Source organism: Dryobates pubescens, chromosome 12 (assembly GCF_014839835.1).
Source record: "Dryobates pubescens isolate bDryPub1 chromosome 12, bDryPub1.pri, whole genome shotgun sequence".
NCBI classification, from domain to species: Eukaryota; Metazoa; Chordata; class Aves; order Piciformes; family Picidae; genus Dryobates; species Dryobates pubescens.
Window position 1 is genome coordinate 31,994,317 of NC_071623.1, and position 14,286 is coordinate 32,008,602.

The following is a 14,286-nucleotide window of genomic DNA, read 5'->3' on the forward strand; positions in this document are numbered from 1 at the left end:
AGTGATGGTGACTCCACCACCTCCCTGGGCAGCCCATTCCAAAGGCCAATCTCTCTTTCTGTGAAGAACTTCTTCCTAACATCCAGCCTAAACCTCCCCTGGTGCAGCTTGAGACTGTGTCCTCTTGTTCTGGTGCTGGTTGCCTGGGAGAAGAGACCAAACCCCAGCTGGCTACAGCCTCCCTTCAGGTAGCTGTAGAGAGCAATAAGGTCTCCTCTGAGCCTCCTCTTCTCCATCCTTTGGGATTTTTTTTTTAATTAATTAATCAATTTATTTAATTTTCAGAAAGATAGACAGTTTTTCCATAACTTTTTTGAGTTTTCTGGTCTTACTGTCTTATTTTATCACCTGAAACATAACTACTCGGTTCTATTTTAAAACCGCAGATGTGCATGTATACATCCATGTGTGTGCCCAAAAATACCCACAAAAAACCACAGATCCCAACAATTTTCCATACATATCACTGAAGGCTGTATCCCACTTTCTACTTGTGATACCTTGTGATACCTTCTTCAGTCTGTACAAATAAAAGTTTACAGCTCATACACAGTGTGTTTTGTGTAATGGGTGATGGCCAAAGAGACAAAAAGTTGCCCTCATGGCAAGCAGAGTACAAAGACAAAGACTCAGTTTATTCCAGCAAAGCAACAGATATTTGTGTGTATGTTATGGTAGTGTGGCTGCACATGTGAATACTTCATATACAGACATGCTTACATGTCTGCAATGAAAGATACTGTGTTTGATTCCATTCTAGGTAAAGAAACATACTTTTGACTGAAATGCTGCTTACAGAATTGTTATGGTTTGTTTTCATTTTCCTTGGTATTGTCCTTCTTTTTCCTACAGCAGTTTAGTGAAGGATTCCATCAGGGCTCCTCCCAAGCTCTTATCCCTGTTTATTGTATTTTACAAGCAGTGTTATTACTGTTAGAAGTCTTTAATTTTCTGCACTTTTATTCTGTGAAATTTTCATAATTAGATATGTATAATTAAGATTTTCATTAAGGTTGGTTTGGGCTTTTATAATTCCCCTTGTCCCAGTAAAAATGACAGATAAATGCCTTGAGACTTTGTAATGCCTTAATTGTTCCCCAAGAGTTAGATTACCGAGTTAGGACCTGATTCATGAACATTTCATGCACCATTTCCTTGACTTTTTTTTTTTGTTTTAATTATTTAATATTTTGCTCAGATACTTAATATTGCTAGGAAGTGTCAATACTTCTTACTTACATAAACCCCTTGAGAATAGTTGCCACGTCTTCCCTCTGCACCTCATTATGCACTACCTGCACTCCAAGGAAGAGAAACAATCAGCTAATAACAAGGCATGCAATAGGCCAAATAATCAAATATCTGCAGCTTTCTGCTGCTATTCTAAACTTTCAGATAGATCATGCCATTGACCTCAGCAATATATGCTTGATGGACCTCAGACAATTCACTCTGAATTCATGCCTGTGCAAATAAAAGGATTTTGAATGCTAAGTGTATTTGGTTTGGATGAGCTGGAGCGAATTCTCCTCGGAGCAGTGATGTAGCTGGGTGTTGATAACGCAGCAGTGTTTTGGCTACTGCTGAGTGAGCACCCAGGCTGTGGTTTTCCAACTTTTCCCCACCCCAAGAATACACTGAGGAGTGAGCAAGGTATTGGGAAGGGACACAGCTGGGCCAGCTGACCCAAACTGGCCAAATGGGTATTTCATGCCATATGACATCAGCTCAGATGTAAGAAGTAAGTGAAAGAAGGAAGTCTGGGGATATTCTTCGATGGCATCTGTCCTTCAGAGAAACTGCTATGGTTAAAGCCCTGCTTCTCCAGACCAAACACCATCTGCTGCTGGGAAGTAGAAAATAACATCTCTCTTTGCTTTTGCTCATGGCCTTTTGCTTGTGCTTATTATTATTGTTATTATTAAATTGCTTCTGCCTTATTACTGACTTTTGTTATATTTTCCCCTCTCCCCTGTCCATCTAAGCAGAAGATTCACAGAGCAGCTTTGGTGAGCATTTGGCCCCCAGCCAGGGCCAAACCACCACACTATGAAATAGCCACCAAAACAGTGCTCAATAAAATGTGATCACACATAAGCAGTCTGTTTTTCAGACTTTATACATATCTAACCATAAAGCATAGTTACTATTTTTGCATGGGTGAGCAGTTAAAACAGTATTAAAACAACTGGCTTAAGAGGTACACATTGAGTTACTATAAGGGGTATTACTTCTGTTCTCCAAGGAAATGGGATCCTCTTTTCAGGACATGAACAAAGAGTGACAGAAGTTCCCTCACAGCAAGCAGTTGCAGTGCAGCTTTCAGCAGAAAGGATGGAGCTGGAGAGAAGCAGTCTGCAACTCTTGGCTCTGACTGGAATGAACGATTTCCATTTGAGCCCTGCCACTATATATGACAGTATTAAAATAACTGTAGAGCAACATGGTTTGAAAAAATCCAGTCGTAACGTACTTATTGTAAAGCACTCTTTCATTCAGTATACAACTGGCACATTTACTTCCTTCACCTTTTCTGATAACTTGCCTTCCACTTCACTGTCCAAAAAATCTGTAGTTTGTTAGCCTGAAGGGCACTGTGCGTGGCAGAGAATAGAATTGCTGCCTGCACTCTGCCTTGGAGACCCGTTCCAGTTAAACAGAGTCTCCTTTCTTGCTCTGACTAGCTGGATTCTTGTCAAAGAAGAAAATCCTTCTACAGAATTCTTTTTTTGTTGCCCTTCAAAACCCTTAATATTTTTTTCTTTGTCAAAAGTATCAGGCAAAGATGTTGGTGACTGTTCTGCTGCTCCCAAGACTGCAGTTGTTAAGGGATTCTGTGTTCTCAGAATAAATTCTCAGTGAAATCACTTCATTATATTTCTTTGGTGCAATACAATTAAGTAACAAACTGGGTTTTTTAAACAAATACTAGTTCCAGTGAGGTGGAATTTAGTGATTTTTTTCCTGGGGGGGTCATATGCTAAAGACATCCAATAGAGAAAAAGAAAATAGAATTGCCTTTCAGCTGCACCATGCAATATGATCAAAACAAAGGAGAAATGTCTAAAGAAAACACAAACTTTTTTCCCCTCCCTTCCAAACTGAAAAGGACAAGAAAAGGTTTTACTTTTTCTTCTTTATGTCAGCATTTCTCAAATTCCTTTCCTTTTCTGTTCCTTCACACATAGTGAGGATAGCTCAAAAGAGATTGCAACCCACAATGTCTGGGGCACAGAAAACCACAGTAAAGCAGGATGATATTTTTCAAAATTTCAGGGAAATATTTCCATGCAATTAAGAAACCAAACCAAACCAAACCCAACCAACCAACCAAACCCAACCACCACCACCAAAAATATAACAAAATCAAAAGACACCAAAAAGCCCCCAATCCACGCCCAAATATACATTTTCTCTCCTTACTTCTCCTTGCTCTCTTTTCTCTGCTCCTTTGTGTGATTTATAACATACATTAACATCTGATGTGGAACACTATGACCTATGACTGTTATGTATATACAGACCTTTAGTAGAATCATGCTGCTTGATTATTTCTTTGCAGTTTTCCTAAAGGCTTTACAGAGATGAAATCCATCTGACTTGCTGTGCTGGGTTAGCACAGCCCTCTCTCCCTCAACACAGAAGTGAGGGAAAGTAACACACAAAAAAAAGTCCCCAACAAACTCTTAGAGTTGTAATAAGGAGTTGAGATAAAAAGAGTTTTACTATAAATGAGATAGTATAATGCACAATTACCTTAGCCCACTTTGCTGAAAAGCACAGAAAAATGCAGAAGCCTCAGCAGAATCCAGTGACCTACTCCCCTGCCACTTCCCTAACCACATCCAGTGGAAAAAACCCAAGCCTGGAAATCGAAGCAGCAACTGGAACAGGAAGCCTCCCATGTTACAATTTAACTTCAAGCCCCATAATGCTTTACCCCAGACAGCACTTTCATTTTGAAACTGGCATGACAGCAGCATGGGATTGAATATCACCAACAGATTCAACTCAAGCCATGACATTCTTCATCCATTACTCTATACCATTTCCATCATGCCCAGCAGCAATTAACATCAAACAACACATGTCATAAATCATTCACTGACCATTCTCACTCAAAATGAGATTGCCTTGTGATACACCACAGGCTTCTTACTGCAGATGCTCTGGAGCTGCACTGTGTTCCAGTATGATCTGGGTGACTCCGTGATCAGTCCAAAAGGTGAGGCTGTGCTCCCACCCCTGGGGCAGTCAATTCTTTTCCAACCTGGTCCAAGCTGGGGTTGCTTAGTCTGGAGAAGAGGAGACTCAGGGATGACCTTATTGCTCTCTACAACTACCTGAAGGGGGTTTGTAGTCAGGCAGAGGTTGGTCTCTTCTCCCAGGCAACCAGTACCAGAACAAGAGGACACAGTCTCAGGCTGTATCAGGGGAGGTTTAGGCTGGAGGTTAGGAGGAAGTTTTACACAGAGAGTGATTGCCCACTGGAATGGGCTGCCTGAGGAGGTGGTGGGGTCGCCGTCGCTGGGGGTTTTCAGGGTGAGGCTTGACAGGATGCTTGGTTGTATGGTTTAGTTGATTAGGTGGTGTTGGATGATAGGTTGGACATGATGATCTCGAAGGTCTCTTCCAACCTGGTTAATTCTATTCTATTCTATTCTATTCTATTCTATTCTATTCTATTCTATTCTATTCTATTCTATTCTATTCTATTCTATTCTATTCTACTCTACTCTACTCTACTCTACTCTACTCTGCTCTATTCTATCAGAATCTTTATCAGCTTCTCTGCTCTATTTGGGTGACTTTCTACTGGAAACTCTGACAATGTCCTTCAGGGGAGAATTTCCTTGCAAATCACACACTCTTGTATCTAGAAGTGAAGTGGGTTTTCCATCCTACTTCCTCATGGCTGAAACATGGAAACTCACAGGTTGGGAATAGAACATATTCTTTTTCAGTTTATGGACCTCCTGGGATAGATCTTCCACAGCTGAAATTAGAGGCCTGTACAGAGCAAGAGAGACTTCCCCTGCCTTGCTGGAGCCTGCTAGTCATTTCATGCACTGTTTGTCCTTGGCCATCTTCAAAAGCCAAAAACAAAGACCAAATGAGTACCCCTGGGTCTTGCTCTCATTCCCATGATGATCTCTATGCATCCTCATCCTTTGCCAGAGTTGTAGCTTTCCTTGTATGCTTCTTTTTCCATACAGGGGCAGCTGATACTGGCACAGGCTTGTTCTCTGGAGCAGCTGCCATACTTGTTGGTCTATCTGTAGGTCCACAGACCTCCTCTTGCCCCTGAACACTGGATAGTGATGACAAGGGCTTGCTAGGTATTAAGCATGTCCCAAGACATCACAGTGATTTCTGCCTCTTGGGAACTCCCAGCCTGACAACAGACTTTTTCTGAACATTTCACCAGCTTGTCAGGATTTTGCACTTGTTTGGGGGTGAAGTTTCAAAACACTGGAGGTGACCACTGGTCTAAGGGCTTGCTCATACTCTCCCCCACACCCTGCCACTCCAAATTATCCAGCATTGGGGTAGATGTCTCAGTGGTATTCTTGGGACAGTCTTGTATTGCTCTGGACGAAATCAGAGCAAACTGGCCCACCAGTAAACAGCACAGCAACAGCACTGCTCTAAGCCGTTCCCCTAAGGTAACACTCAGCACCAGAGAGAGCACATACAGGACCCCAGCATATCAGCCTCATCCACCCCCAGAAAGCAAATACATCAACACAGCAAACACACAAAGGGGGGTGGGAGGTATACAGAACTCTATTAGAAAGCAAGGCTTAATTGAATCCTCTCATTATCTCTACTTTTTTGTCTCCTGCCAACATCCACAGCCTTAGTGAAGAGAGCCCACTTCCCAGGCTGCATGCTGGATGCAGAGTAGAGACTTTCCTGGCTTAACACACCATCTAAAAACCTCTCCAGAAGCTTGAAGTTGAACTCTCACTGAACTAAAGCTGCAGATAAGTAGCAAGCAATATTTTGTTAAAGAACATGAAAATTACTCATTACTTGATCTTTTAGATACAATTCACCAGATTTTCTTTTGTAGAGCAACAACCAGTAAATGCATGTTGAAAGTTAAATGCTTGTGGGTGCATTTTTGTGCATGAGCACACATTGGTTGCTTGCAGTTATCAAGCAACCAGTGCCTGCCACCATTGCTCTGGAAGCTTTTCATTCACAAAATCACAGAACAAACTTGAGCAAAAGGAGGAAAATTAACATTTCCTGAGGATACATACAAATGTTTGTAATTATGACAGTCACTAAGCAATCTGTAATAATTAACCTATCTCCAAACCCTCCATTCATATGCAGTTATTGATGAGTTTAAGCTACTTGTATTACAACAATAACTCTCAAAAGTCACCAATATCACTTATTCAGAGAAAAATATCATAAACAAATATGACAGGTTTCCTATATTCCTTCACAAAGAAAAATATGAACAAGCTTCACAAGGAAAGAAGAAGGTGCTTGCCCTCAATTCTAGTAGGCACAGGCTGAAGGGTTACCAAATCTTATAAGATGTTGTCATTGTAGCACTGTTCTCTATGGAAAGACCTCTGAACCACATATCTTTACAGAATATACTAAGGATTACACAGAAAATACCTTCAATAACAGCTATATTTGCTTTAGTAAATACTATACTTACAGTCATTCTGATGGCTACTGAACATCTGCCATAATGATGACCTCAAGATAATTGCTTAAGGTACTGTGATTCCTCTAAAGTAATTATATAGTTAATCCCTATGCCTTTTATTTTGGGGCTTGGATAAGATGATCTTTCAAGGTCCCTTCAAGCCCCTAACATTCTGTGATTCTGTGAAAATTGATGAGGCAAGATTAAAACAGCAAAACCACACAGCTTCAAAACATATTGTGAAAGCTATAATGACCAAGAGAAGACCTTTACTTGATTAACTGCAAAATCAATAGGTAAGTTTCTACCGCTAAGTATGATAATGGGCCAAACAGAGTACTTGCTAAACGCCTATGACTGTGTCACTGAATTCTGTGCTTAAATTATGCGGATCACCTAGGAGGTAGAGACAGGTGGTGTTAGGGTATAAAAAAAGTAAGAAGGGAACACCTCAGTGAGGTGGAAAAGACTGAAGGTTTAGCACAGATGGGGATGGTTGACAAGCTATGCTCCTTTTCTCTAGCCATGGCAGGGACACCTTCTTGGTAAGGACTGCACATTCAACATATGGCTTAACCTTTTGCTGACATTTATATTATATACTAGTGCTACTGCAAGGGTTTTTGTCTCTGACTTCCTCAGATATAACCTTAGATTTATTAACTTACAACTGATCATTTGCTGTTAGTGCATTTATCACTGTCAATCCTCAAATTGTTTTATCTGTTGTTTCAATAAATTAAAGCTATGTATTATTTTATCTTTCTGAACAAGTCACAGCCAGGTGGGGGTTGGTCTCTTCTCCCAGGCAACCAGCACCAGAACAAGAGGACACAGTCTCAAGCTGTGCCACGGGAGGTTTAGGCTGGATGTTAGGAAGAGATTCTTCCCAGAAAGAAAGAGTAGCCATTGGAATGTGCTGCCCAAGGAGGTGGTGGTGTCACCATCACTGGAGGTGTTTAGGAAGAGACTGGATGGGGTGCTTGGTGCCATGGTTTAGTTGATTAGATGGTGTTGGATGATAGGTTGGACTTGATGATCTCAAAGGTCTTTTCCAACCTGGTTAATTCTATTCTATTCTATTCTATTCTATTCTATTCTATTCTTATTGTAGCATTGGAAAAGATTAAAACAATTTCAGTAAGAGTCCTGGGGTTCTGAGGCAGGCAGATGTAGTGATCTTACCCATAACATGACAAAGTGCTATTAATATAAAAATTATCCAGAAAGTTCTGGTCCAGTTGATCTTGTATCACACTGAAGGAATTGTCATGCTTCACCAGAAATTGTGATGTTTCAGTGCACAGTTTTTGAAGTTTATTGAACTGCTAAAAATACTTTAGCAATAAAAGTGTACTCCTGGGGAGACCCAAAATATTGTTTCCAGTTTAACAATGCAGAGCAGTCTAAATTCTTTAAAGTTGCTTATGCTGAGGTTAATTATGCAAAAGACACTTTAAACAAATCGCCTCTTTTTCATAAGAGCAATGAATTAAACTGATAAAGCCTCTAAGTTCCTGCTGTAATACTACTGTTTGTCTAGGACTGTAATTTCTGGCTAAGAGCCATATCTGACTTCTGTGTTTTTATTTAGTGATGACTTTACACTTTCTCAGGAAAACATAGTTTTTATTCATATAATATGGCATATCTCAATATTACAATGATTATCCAGTTGTTGGATTTTTGTATGGTCACAATACCATCTGGCATGCAGTTAGCCTTCTTTCTGCATGTGCACCATCTGGAACATCTATCTATATTCTAATTATTGTACAGATGAGATTTTTGTTTTTATAGAAACACCATATTGACTGCATCCTCCATTGATTGCTTAATTAAACAAAAATACAATGTAAAATAATGTGAAACAGAAACAAACACTTGGCATCTTAAATTTGCTGAAGATGTCACATTCTCCCATGCAATTCTTTTAAGGATATAAACAACAAAAAAAGAAATCTGAATGTATTTACAACTGTCTTGCTATTAATTTCAGTAGTAGCAGGATCTGCTTAATTAGGTTATGGTAGTTTAAAGTCATTTGGAAGCTGTATATACACCTAAATGTTACATCTTGAACTTAATTCAGTTCTGCACCACTCTGTGCAAGTTAGAGTAGCTAAATACTTCTTACCTGTGTGCAATGTATGACCACAAAATAGTGTGATGCAGTTAGTTGTCACTGACAAGTGCACACACCCACTTGAGGAACAAGTGATACAATTTTGGTTCAGGAACTAGGCTACAAATTTCAGCAGCAGACAGGCCAGTTATCTCAGACAGCAGCTTTGTTGTTTCATGGGGGGTTTTTGTTTGGTTTGGGTGGGGTTTTGTTTGTGGGTTTTTTTTGGTTAGTTGGTTTTGAGGAAGGGTTGGGTGTTTTGTTGCTGTTGTTTGGTGGTTTTTTTTTCAATTGCTTAAAAAGATAAATAAAAGTCAGTCTCCATATCAGAATGTTGTCTTGATCCAGAGTGGGGAAGAGACTCAGTTCTTTTTGAACATTCCTGTGTTATGACATTAGAGGCACAAACGAGGCCAAAATATTAACAGTGAGGCTATTTATTAACTGAATAAAGTGGATGGAAGAGAAGAAGGGAGAAAGAGAGGGGGAAAAAATGAGAGAAAGAAGGAAAGGAATTTGGGTCTGTGGAGGAAGGGTACTGCTGCATCTTTGTTGGCTTGCACTGTCCATCCTGGAGGAGGGGAGTGAGAGAGTCCAAGTCTAAGTCCTTCTCTGAGCAGCCTCCAACAAGTGGTGTAAAGATGTCTTTTCTCTATGCATTGCAGCAGGCAGAACTTAGGGCACGGCTTTGCTGGTGAAGAGAAGGTTCCTGGACTGCTTCCAGGCTGCATGGTGGCTTCTTCTCTGGTTTTCTTCCCTTATTTTCTTCTTCCTTGTGTGCTTACAGGGGACTGGTGGAGTGCGGGGGTCTTCACCTCCTCCTTCACCATTTACCTGCCCATACACACAATACACATCAAGGGCTTATCATGCCAGGTCCATTGTATAGTCCAGCCTTTTCACCATCCTCCCATTCCAGGGTAGCTGATGATCTTTCCTCTGCACATTCCAGAGTCGTTATCCAGTGGTGTCTGCCCATTACACATTTCTGTGGGCTGGGAGCAAAGGTGATTTAATCGTTGTTGATTCACACCAGAAGGGACAAGATTTAGTCTCTTACCAATGTCCATCAGTTTTTCTGTGCAGAAAGAATTAAAACTAGTCCATGTTAAATTATAAACCTTTCATTCTAGCCTCAGCTCTATCTCAAGTAACTTTGGGATGTTTCATTTATGAAAATTGGTGCCTTGCCTTTTGGGCTGAGAAGTGGGGCTCGTGATTAATAACTTGTATGAAAAGTACAGAAACCTTAAAATTACTTAATAATAAATCTGTGTTATACAAGTCATGTTCTAAGCTTAGTCTGCTTCCCTGAAGCTTTGATGTATTTTCTAAGACACAGCCATTCCAGCTCTAGTGTAAATTAAAAAATATGTGACTGCTTTTTCAATTAATGTATTTTCAGACCCTTACATTAGCATTCTCTCAGAAATGTCCTTGAATGGTTCAGCTTACAGCTGACTTGTGTCTGGCCTGTAAGAGTTCCATTGTAAGAATGAGGAGTCAAGACTTCAATTAGAATGGAATGGAATGGAATGGAATGGAATGGAATGGAATAGAATAGAATAGAATAGAATAGAATAGAATAGAATAGAATAGAATAGAATAGAATAGAATAGAATAGAATAGAGTAGAATAGAGTAGAATAGAGTAGAATAGAATAGAATAAAGCAGGTTGGAAGAGACCTTTGAGATCATTGTGTCCAACATATCATCCAACAGCATTTAACCAACCAAATTTTATGTAATCCATGATAAGGGCAGTTTCACTACTGTTGTCTATACAGTGCATTACTGTATCTCACCTATTACCCAGCTGCAGCAGAAGCTGCTTCTACTGTATGCTAGCACAACATAATTACCAAGAAAGAGAAGAAAGAAGAGGCATTTCTCAAAGGAAAGAACATTTTAAGCCACATATACAATCACTTCCATTATAATCAACATTTCCATCTAAAAGGCAATTGCAGTTTCAGCCAATCTGTGACCTTTAAGAACATCATCATGAGCACATGCTTAAAATATCTATCAGATTGAGTGGGACCTCAAATTTATTTGTTCTTTTTCTTGGCTTTATATAAGATTTTCTTTATATAAGATTTTCTTCTGCATTTGCAACCTGCATTTGCTTCCTTTTACTTTAAAATTTAACTCTAACTTAGTTTATGACACTAACAATTTAGGATTTAACTGAGCTAGTAAATCCTTAAGTTTTAAATATTTCCTGCCCACACCTTTTTAATACTCAGTCTCTGCTTCCTCCACAATATACCACTGCCATACATGGCATTGAAAATAGAATTTAAATGGCTAATTATAGTCAGTATTCATCTATTTATGGAGAGATTAAGCAATATTTAAATAAGATGGAAGTATCTGTGTAATGAGGGCATCCTGAAGAGTTTGAACTAGCAGTAAAAGCAATCTTTGTGTCATTAGTGGTTCTTTCCCATGTCTTGGAGTGCAGGTAATATATCACAGGCCAGTAGACAACTTAGTCTTTAATTTTTAAAGGAGAAAAGAAAAAAAGAGTATGAGAAAATTATAGTCCTGTCAGCCTCATTTCAATGTCCAGAAAGATGCTGGGACAAATTAAGCAATTGTTTCATGAAGCCCTGAAAGAATAACAAAGTGACAACAAACAAACTGTGTAAAGCCAATTGAATTTCCCTCTTTGACAGGCTAAGTGGATAAGGGGGCTAAGGGATAAACTGCTCTACACGACATTCTCAAAGAAATTGTGGAACCATGGTGAAAAATGAAATGAAATGTTGTGTGCACAGCCACATCATGCATAGAAAATCTTTCAGTAACTCTCAGTTTGACATCAAACAAGGTTCTTACATATAGCTCCTCTGAGTTCAGTCCTTGATAGTTTATTGTAAGATGTCTCTAAGCAGAGAACAAAGACCAGGCTGGATGAGGCTCTGGCCAGCCTGATCCAGCATGAGATGTTCCTGCCCATGGCAGGGGGGTTGGAACTAGATGATCCTTGTGGTCCCTTCCAGCCCTGACTGATTCTATGATTCTGTGATTTCAGATGTACAGATCATGGCATTTGTGTGGCATGAAATTTTGAAACAAGTGAACAAATCTCATTCTGTGACTTCTTAAGAGTTTGTTCAGTCATAGAGTCATAAACTCATAGAATGCATTAGATTGGAAGAGACCTTTGAAGGTGATCTCATCCAACCCCCTGCAGTGTGCAGGGACATCTTCAGCTCGATCAGGTTGCTCAGGGTTCCATCATGTTTGATCTTGCAGGGCATTTGTCACTGTCCCACACAACATCCTAGTCTCTAAGATGGGGAGACATGGAGTTCATGGATGGACCACCCGGTGGATAAGGAGCTGGCTTGATGGACAAACTCACAGGGTTATGATGAATGGTTCAACATCTAGGTGGAGACCAGTGACAAGTGGATTTCTTCAGGGATCTGTACTGGGTCCAGTGATGTTTAACATCTTTGTCAGAAACATGGACAATGCTGTCAAGTGCACCCTCAGCAAGTTTGCTGTCAACATCAAGCTGTGTCATGCAATACTCACTTGAAGGACGGGATGCCATCCAGAAGGATCTTGACAGGCTTGGGAAGTGGACCAATGACAACTTCATGAGCTTCAACAACTCAAAATGCAAAGTCCTGTATCTGTGTTGGGTCAGTCTCAGGCACAAATACAGAATGGGTGCAGAGTGGGTTGAAAGTTGTTGTGTTTTGATTATTTGGGGTTTTTTTACCCTCTTGGGAGTATGAATTTTAACTAGGAAGACATACTGATGCTGATTATAATGTTGGTAAGTAATAAACAGAAACTTCTGCGCTTCAGTCTCTTCATCATCACACACAATGAAGAAAAGCAATGCATTAAAGGTACTGTAATTATAGAAAGAGGGAAATACTGATTTCTTTCCAAGTATTTTAATGGTTCATGGAAAGGAATAAAAATGTTTGTATAACTGCACGTGCCCTTGCTTGAAAAATTCTGATTTGTTACAAAAGGAAGGATATAAATACCCTAGCTAAAAAAGGCTAAGTGAATGTAGAAGGCTAAGAACCGTAACAATGGGGAGAAGCTGATCATCTTAATTACTTCCCAGCACTTTACAGAAATTGTATCAACAAACAAAACAAAGGAATCACAGAATCACTCAAAAGTCCAAGACCTACCTATCAAATTCATTGTTCATGAAGCATATAAAATGGAGGTGAAAAATAAACACACCTTCCTGACACTTTTCTGGATCTGTCAAAAAATCAGACAGACTTAAGCCAATGCACTAACATTTCACTCTTGAAGGTGTTCTGAATAAAAATAGAAAACCAAAAGAAACAAAAAACTCAAGCAAAACTGAAAGCTTAACCACTGAAAGCTAGAAGGAAAAACAATAGCAAAAAAAGAAAAGAAAAGAAAAGTAAAATAAAGGCAGTGACGCACATCCAGAGTGGATAATTGATATCAGGAGCAAATTTTGTCCTTAACTGCATTTTATGGACTGCATTTAAATGTAACTGCATTTAAATGTCTTCCACCATCCCGGTGAAATAAAGTCACAGTATTGGCTGTTAGCTATGAATCACTCACAAACCCCACAGATTTCCAACTGCAAGAGAGCAAACTTTCAAATAGGAACTGTTACACCTGTGAAAGGACATAAACACAGAATAATGAACTTAACGTGCTGATAACGGAAATGTTCAAATGAAATAATGATTTTATGCCTCCCTTTAAAACTGATCTGCCAGAATATTTAGTGACCTTTCCTCCATTTCATTTTTCATGTTTTTCTTTCCTTTTAAAGTTAGGAAACTGTTTATAAACAGGCAGATACACCGCTGTAACTGGCTCTATTTGAACAAAGGGATATGCACAACAGTTGGCAAGCATTGTGTGCTGTGCACGCTGCAATTCTCAGTAAGGATGATAGTTATTCACCACCAGCTGTTTATAGTACAATAATGATTGTGGACCAATTGACCAGGGACTGTTGCTTCCTTCCTACTTAAGGTGAAGTGTTTACATATTCTATGAATATTGCTGATGAGGAGTCCTGTGAGAAAAAGCTGGAACCACACTGTAATCAGATTGTTTGTGAAAATGTTTCAAACATTGATGGTTTTCATTTTTAATCCTGATTTACATAACGCAATGCTCTAAATCATGGAAAAATAGGAGAGATTTTTATCCACCCGTGGAAAATCAAGAAAATTTAGCACCCACAAACAGTCCTCCAAAAGCACTGGAAGAAAATGTATTAATACAGAAATTTCCAACCTTTAGGAATTAAAATATCTTGAAAATAATAATTTAAAACAAAATCAAATTTGATCACAAGCAAATTAAATACAACACCCCCCTCGCCCCCCCTGCTCCATGTTATTAGACTACAATGAACACACTATCAGGTCACTACAAGCTGAAAATGAGTCCAATCTCTAGTGAAAATATCCCATATCTATGTAATACATTTTATAGAGAATTAACT